At 40.9% G+C, this 8,249-nt stretch overlaps 1 protein-coding gene across 1 annotated transcript in view; it reads right to left on the bottom strand.

Moving 5' to 3' along the window:
- The window catches only part of ndfip2 (Nedd4 family interacting protein 2), a 37,196-nt gene that overhangs the window by 6,791 nt on the left and 22,156 nt on the right, over positions 1-8,249 (bottom strand). The window lies entirely within an intron of this gene.

Raw genomic sequence — 8,249 nt, 5'->3', positions numbered from 1 at the left:
TACTGTCACAAAGACCTTGTGGTTGAAGTTTCATCCAAAACGATCACATACAGAGAAGGTATTAGTGAAAAACCTATTGCACGACTTTAAGACTGACGAGCCAGTACATCTGATGCCGAAATATGTCCAACCCGGCTGACACGATCTGGAACACATACTTTGGCATAAGCTAGAAACAGAGGTGTCGTTTAAACCGCTATGTAACAAGGATCTTGTGGTTTAAATTTCATCCAAATCGATCCACATACAGAGCAGATATTAGTGAAAAACTGAAAAACAGTCAAAATATATAAAAAAAAAGTAATTAAGAAAAATGTGATGAAAAAAACGCTAATGGAAAAACTTTCAATATACTGTAAGTGTTGATTTCCCATATGTATAGGTGTTAAGAGGCTCATTTCATCCGGATGATTTAAACAATTTGGAGACTCCAGAAATAAACAATGTGCAACTATGAGCTTTACAGCAATTCTGAAAAACTAAATTCAGAATGCTTTCACATGTACACAAATGACTTAGATGATGTTTTGATTCAAGGAAACAATCTTTGTCAGGATATTAAAAAGTCTAGTGGAATAAATTATAATGTTCCAGGAAGGGATTAAATTGCAATAAGAGAAATGCCAACAAGACAAATTATGTTGAATAGAACATTCCAAATAACGTATGCAGATCTATTTACTGGCTGCATTGGCATCAATCACTATGAGTCTGCGTTGTATAATATCGCAGAAAACTGTAATACTTACCTAAAACCAATACCATGGACCCAGTGTATTGCTGCCTGCAGCAATATTCATTATTATTATTATTTAGAGCAAGCACCACTGATTGTATGCGTTACAATTTACATTGACTGAGGCTAAATTCAATTTTTTCTTGCTGTACATTGTGAACTGAAAGTGCCTTAGGGGCCAATGTGTGGATATTCCACATTGAATACAAGGAAACTGTTTCATGTGTGTTTCAGCATCGCATTGACTATTTATACTAATTAAGACTAATTATAGTTGATGCTTTGAGAGATAGCTTCCAATGGATTTTATCAAAATGATGATATATTTTAAACATATTTAACTAAATGCGTTCTAAATAAAAATATCAATAATATATCAATATATCAGTCAGCCATAACATTAAATCCACTGACAAATGAAGTGAATAACATTGATCATCTCATTCCAATGGCACCTGTCAAGGGATGGGATATATTAGGCAGAAGTGAACAGTCACTTCTTGAAGTTGATGTGTTGGAAGCAGGAAAAATGGGCAAGCGTAAGGATCTGAGCCACTTTGATAAGGACCAAGTTGTGATGGCTAGACGACTGGGTCAGAGCATCTCCAAAACGTCAGGTCTTGTGGAGTGTTCCCAGTATGCAGTGGTAAGTACCTACCAAAAGTGGTCCAAGGAAGGACAACCGGTGAACTGGTGACAGGGTCATGGGTCATTGATGCACGTGGGAAGAGAAGTCCAGCCCGTCTGGTCCAATCCCACAGAAGAGCTACTGTAGCACAAATTGCTGAAAAAGTTAATGCTGCTATGATAGAAAAATGTCAGAACAGCTTGTCAGCTTGCTGTGTATGGGGCTGTGTAGCTGCAGGTCATAGTGTCCATGCTGACCCCTGTCCACCGCCGAAAGCACCTACAATGGGCACGTGAGCGTCAGAACAGGACCATGGAGCAATAGAAGAAGGTGGCCTGGTCTGATGAATCACGTTTTCTTCTCCATCATGTGGATGGTCGGGGTTAGGATCTGATCTGATCGAGCATCTTAAGGTCTTGCGGAGTCCATGCCTCCACGGGTCAGAGCTACAGAGAGATACAGAGAGACTGGAAGAGTCACAGAAAGGCATAGAAGTGGACGCCCTTTGGCCACATCCCACACTGATGAGCGCTTCATTGTGAACAGTGCGGAACCATCACCCTGCGGAACCGGATGATGAATGCCACTCAACTCCAGGCACAATTCAAGGGAGGTGAGAGGCACCCAAGTGTCACGTCAGACCATTCAAAACCAGCGTGGTCTGCGTGCTAGACGACCTGCAAGGGTACCTGACCACACCACCAGGCACAGGCATCATCGTCTTGCAGGGGCCAGGGAGCAGTGACGCTGGACGAGGCACCGGTGGCCTCAGTGCTGTTCTCTGATGAAAGTCGATTCACGTTGAGCAGAAATGATGGCCGCCAACGATGTTGGAGACGTCAAGGAGAGCGCTATGCATCAGCCACTGTTGTCACCAGACGAGCCTTTAGTGGTGGTGGTGTTACAGTGTGGGCAGGTGTGTCTAGTCAATACAGAACTGCCCTACACTTTGTGAATGGTACAGTGACAAGGCCATACTACCTGAATAACATCAGTAATCCAGTCATTGTGCCCCTGCATGAACAACACAGGCCTCATTTCATCTTCATGGACGACAATGCTCCAGCTCATCGAGGTCACATCATTAGGGAACGGCTGCTGGAGACCGGGGCACCTCAAATGGAGTGGCCTGCACTTTCTCCAGACCTGAATCCCATAGAAAACCTATGGGATCAGCTGAGTCGCCTTGTAGAGGCTCGAAACTCTGTACCCCAGAACCTCAATGACCTGAGGGCCGCCCTTCAAGAAGAGTGGGGGGCCAGGCCTCAGCAGACAATGAGACGTCGTTGTCAAGCTGTAATTGATGCTCAAGGCCACATGACAAGTTATTGAGACATTAACATTTTTTGTTGTGGTAAACCCACCGCTGTTGTTGGCTTTTCTTTCAAATAATTGTTTGAGATGAGGAAATCACCATTGCATGCTTCAGCTTAAATGTCCTATTTTAATGATAATGCGATGACTGTCGCGTGAACTTTTTACACTTTCCATAAATTTCACCCTAAAGCCAAATATCCCAAACTTTTGGTGAGTAGTGTATGTGTGCGCGCACACACACACACACACACACACACACAAACAAACAAACACTGTATTAATGCTGTACAAATATGTGCCTTTTAAAAGTCAGGGAAAGTGCTGGAGGACCTGGAAATTTTTGTTTCGGAGAGAAAGGAAATCTCATTAGCGTGTTTCACTTTAGTTACTGAGAGGGACGTCTGTGGTAAAAAGTCAACGGTGAGTCAAGTTTTTTCCTCATATTCCCCATAAAAAGGGATAAAATTAAGCATTGTGCTAACAAGTGTGTTAATAGCATTTCAATGGCAACATAAAACACGCCAGTAAAAGCAGGAAAATGCAAATTGACACCAATTAATTTCGAAAACACCACGTCCTCCTCAAAAGACTGAATGTCCGTTTTTAAAGGGCCTCCTTAAAAATGGTCCTCAAGAAATGAGTCTTCGTCGCTGTAAGAATCGCACACAAATCACAATCACATGATTTGGCCTCATAAACAAACTTGCTCTTGTTGCTCTCAGCGTGGACGTATCCCCCACGAGCCTCCGGCGGTCGTCCTCCCTGCCACTCGTGATCGGGTTTCCAGTGGATCTTTGTTAGAAAATATATCAAGTTTGTCGGTCTTTCCTTTTTTTCTGCTTGGCCGGACAGCCTTCTCCGGCGGAATGAGAGGAAAGACGAAAGACTGGGACGAAGTCAAGGGTCTGTGGATCGAAAAGCCCCAGTCAAATCAAACGAGGGAAATCCTAAATATGTCGAGTGGAATCAAATCATTTTGGGATCTCAGACTTAAGAGACGCGATGGACACGATCACTAAGCGAATAAATACTGTAAACGCACATCCATTCAAAGATATTTAGCATTGTGATACTATACTCAAAATGCATGTTACAATCAATATTTATGTGGCCTGGAATCTTAAGACACCTTAAGCTCAAGACGCCTTTCTTCAAAATTGAAGGCAAGATTACTTTCTATTGGAAGAGAGGTTTTATATAAGAAGGCCCTGTGAAAAAGTTGGGGAACCCTTCTGTATTATGCATCGTTACTTTTTAAACAGATAAAAGCCAGTGCCCAGACTTGAAGTTTCTATTCTGAGGTCACTCCAGGCATCCTGAACTACCAGGCTGCTCTGACTGCCAGGCTCCTCTGAAGAGAGGGTTAGACGATTCAGAAGGCTGCAAAAAAGTCTCAAGGTTTGAATGTACCTACTTCCACGGCAGAAACATCGTAAGAATTGGAAGACAAATGGAACAGCTTAAGTCAAGCAAAAAGGTCTGAAAGCGGCAGAAAGACTCCAGGTAAACTGACCTGAAACCCGGTGAGGAGCCTTCACATCACTGCAGAACACAGCAGCGGACACGGGTCTAGTTGTTCATCGGACAGTACAATGCACTTTAGCCGACAAAGCACATCCGTGGCCGAGTTTGCAGAAGTTAAGCCTTTTCCCGCGACATTAACACAAAATCAAGAGTCTGAAGAACTCAAAAGGAAGCCTGAAGCCTTTTGGAACGATGTGCTTTGGACTGATGAAACATAAATATAACTGTTTGGCCACGGCCAAAAAAAGGTACGTTTGTAGAGAAGACCACCTCCCAAACTGTCAAGCCTGGGGGTTGGATCCATTATAGCATATTATCCATATTATGTTTAAGAATCTAATCTGGCAACATCACTTCTCCGTCAAATGGACAGGCCGATTCAGTTTTTTTTTATCTAAACACGAGGTTTGGGGAAAATCTGGAATTTCCATAAGCACAACGGTAGATGTCCATAACGGTAGGGTCTCAAGAGAGTTGGCACATTACATTTCATTACATGGGGTATCAAACCACTGTAAATCAGTCGCAGCTAAACCTTTGCTAATATAAAATAAGCAGCACTTGTACAGTTAGATATACAGTATGTATTTTTGAAAATGAAAGTTAGAAAGTACAGGGAAAGAGATCCTCATGAGACAGGTCAGTGCAAGTAGGGTACCTGGTGCTTGGCAGGTATGTTTCAAGGGGGTGTGCTTAACTCTAAAAAGGAACAAGTTGAACTCAAGTGGGAGGCATTTGGAACTTTATTGGCATTTTTTGCAAGACACCGCCATCGAGTCTTATTCCAGTTAAATGGACGCAAAGCGACCATTCGTGCACCAGATGACCTGACAGGAATTACCTAATTACCTTAGACTAGGGACAGACAACCAAGCGTCATGAACAACCAAGGATAAACTTATGAGAAGGGTCTAAACTGTTGAAATCCGTTGATCAAGGTATTCGAGTACATAATTGATCCCCCGAGGGGGAAATTCAAGGTATGACTGGTAGTCATTGCTAGGAATCAAAACCAGTGCAGCGTCTGGAATGACGTACCTGCATAATATTTAGTGTGCTAAATGAGTGTTTACTGTGTCCCAAACCAAAGTATGCACAGTACCAGGATAACTATACCGTATCCAGTAAAAACATTGCAATATGCGATAAATGCACGCTACGCTGGCAAGCAAATCCCACAATGCATTGCGAGGACAGTTTCGTGCAGACGCCGTAGTGTGTGGGAGAAGCCATCAATATTTTTACCGGCATAGTAAAGCACGAACATGCAGAATGGAGCACGTACAGTAGTAGGGCATTCTGGACACAGCGGCGGCGCACGCTCTCAGCTGTCGATGGCTCATGGATGCCGCTGGCCCAGACAGAAAATAAACCCCCATTTAGTTTTCAATCTTTTATTACAAACAAACGTAATCGGCGTGCTAAACTTTAGGTTTTAATATTAACCCAATCAATTGGGTTGGATAAAGTCATGCATCCAAGTTTACGTTTATTAAGAGGTGTTGATAATGCTGAAATAGTCTTAAGTGAGATATGATGGAAATGCCGCCATTTCTAGCATCCAAAAAGAAAGAAAAAAAAATAAAGTCAGGGCGACAAATTACAATACGATTACAATATTTTTTTCTTTAGGAAAGTGAAAAGTGCAAAAAAGGCAAAAAGTATGCATTTGGGATGATTAAAGATTTCCAGTTGAAACAAGTCTGGACTCGCTGGGATCACCTCCGTCTACCCTCCACATCAAGTTACAGCAGATTCACAAAATCATGAACTAAAGTCTTTGGAAAAGTGCAAATATGAGATGGCATAAACATTTCAGAATCAAAAGAGAAAGAAAATAAAAAAGTAAAATTAACATTAAAAAAAAAAAATATATATATATATATATATATATATATATATATATATATATATATATATATGTGTGTGTGTGTGTGTGTGTGTGTGTGTGAATGCGATTCCTCCATTTATGAAGACGCTGCTGTTTTGGGACAGCTTTTACCACTAAATTAAACAAAACAAGTTTTTATGGTTTTACTAAATCTTATGTATCAAGCAGAACCTGGAGCACACAAACGTTTTTTAGTTACAGAACTAACTATTTTCGGTGTTTTCTGTGTTTTTTTTCGGTGGCTCGCTTCGTCATTAGTATTGGTTTTAAGACTTTTTGGAGAGAGGCTTTTGCAGGTTGCTTCCGTAGGTTTGCAGGGTACCATCCAAGTCCAGCCCAAGACCAATGGAAACACACGGGGCTCAGATATCGATTGATGTCAACCTTTATGAAAACAAAAATATTCCAAAACAAAAAAACATTTGGATCCGGACCAGGAGTGAGATGCTGGTTCATAATTGTCCCCTGTCAAACTAACCTACCACAGGGCTTTTCATCGTTACTGGAAGGGGCCTCCGTAACGGACCCTTGTCAACAGATTTCACAGCCAATAACGATGATGTTGGCTTTGTTCCAGGTAAGATATTTGTCAAAAGGTTCAAACTTGTGTCCTTGGGGGGGATAAAAAATGATGCTCCTCCGGCTGGGTTCTAGGGACGGACAAACTGGCTCTGAAAAGCGGGAACTCGTTTCGATGACTTCACGAGGTGGTAACTTTACAGAACCTTGACTGAAGTGCAGACAGACAGGGATGAGCAGACATTGTTTATCGTCTGGATAGCTCACTGGTATTGTCCACGCTGGTACACCAGCATACATATTCATACTTTATGAAATAGACGGAATATTTGTATTGATTTTACAGAATTACAATGGGCCTCTCTCCCCAGTCGGGCCCATCAGGCGGATAGATGAACAGGCTTGCATAACATTCTTTTCATGCTTCCCAGACATATCGTCAAGGCCGGGCCGAAAAAGCAAAACAATTAAATAAAAGAAAACTTTATCGAAATCCCTATTATGAATTCCAGGAATCTCGAGGCGCATGCAACGGCTCAATTGGCCATGAGGTCCAAAGTCTGCTTGCCGGGGTGCTCACTTAGGAGTGTTGGAGCTAGACGGACATTTATGTGTTTCCAAAGGACTATTGGATACTAAAATATAAGAATTTACGCGAGAAAGGAAAGAAAAAACATTTACAAGGTAGAACACCGCTAACTGACAACAGACAGTGTGCTTTATCTCTATTGCGGAAGTGTCATTTAAGACTTTAAGACCTTTAAAATGCTACTTTGACTGGAATTTAAGACCAATTTTGTGTATATAATTAAATAGATATGTGTATGTGCTAGCTTTGAGATCTAGATGCATAGCAACCTTGTATTTTTCATAGTTGTGTATTATTTGCCTGTTTTTGGGGCTGGCAAAGCCAACATTTCTAACATTTTTTATTTTTTTTTTATAAGAAGAAAACAAGGTAATATATCTTAAAATTGGGTTTAAGACTAAATACATTTTAAGGCCTTAACTTCAGCGGAATTAATTGAATATTTATGAGTTTTGAAAATGTACTTTTTGAACCGTGAATTTGTCCATCCCTGCAAATTTGTATAAAGTTGTAAAAAATTTGACCAATTCTGTCACTGGATTGTGATTAAATGGGTCGCGTTAAGTATGTTGTATGCGTTAAGCGTAAGTATTTAATCAAAGCAGGTATAGGTATTCATCGCATTTTGAACAACACATTAAGTTTGGGTCCTGCATTATTATTATTATTTTTTTTACCCCAAACCGAAACAATATTTAATAACTGAAATTACATTTTGGTGACGCTCACGCAAATATTGTAGCTTATAGCGTAGTTCTAGTATAATGTGTCGGTACGTTTGAACTGAAGAGAGTCCATTAGGACCTGGATCTTTCACAGCTCCGTTTGTTTGGGAGTTTACTTCAGTGTGCATTCTAGTTACCAAAATAATAACACAATCATTATTATGTCACAACCGTCGATTAAATGCACAATTTTGATCAGAATCATTTACCTCTGAGGGAAAAGAGGGAAAAACTGAAGTTAAAATCCTGCATAGGCTTAGATAGGTAACTAAGGCTTAGATAAAACTTAGAGAACCAAGTTATCACAGACTTGAGTTATT

This window comes from Zeus faber (genome assembly GCF_960531495.2).
Source record: "Zeus faber genome assembly, chromosome: 2".
Lineage (NCBI taxonomy): Eukaryota > Metazoa > Chordata > Actinopteri > Zeiformes > Zeidae > Zeus > Zeus faber.
The sequence above is the reverse complement of the archived record's forward strand: the minus strand, read 5'-3'. Positions and strand labels throughout refer to the sequence as shown.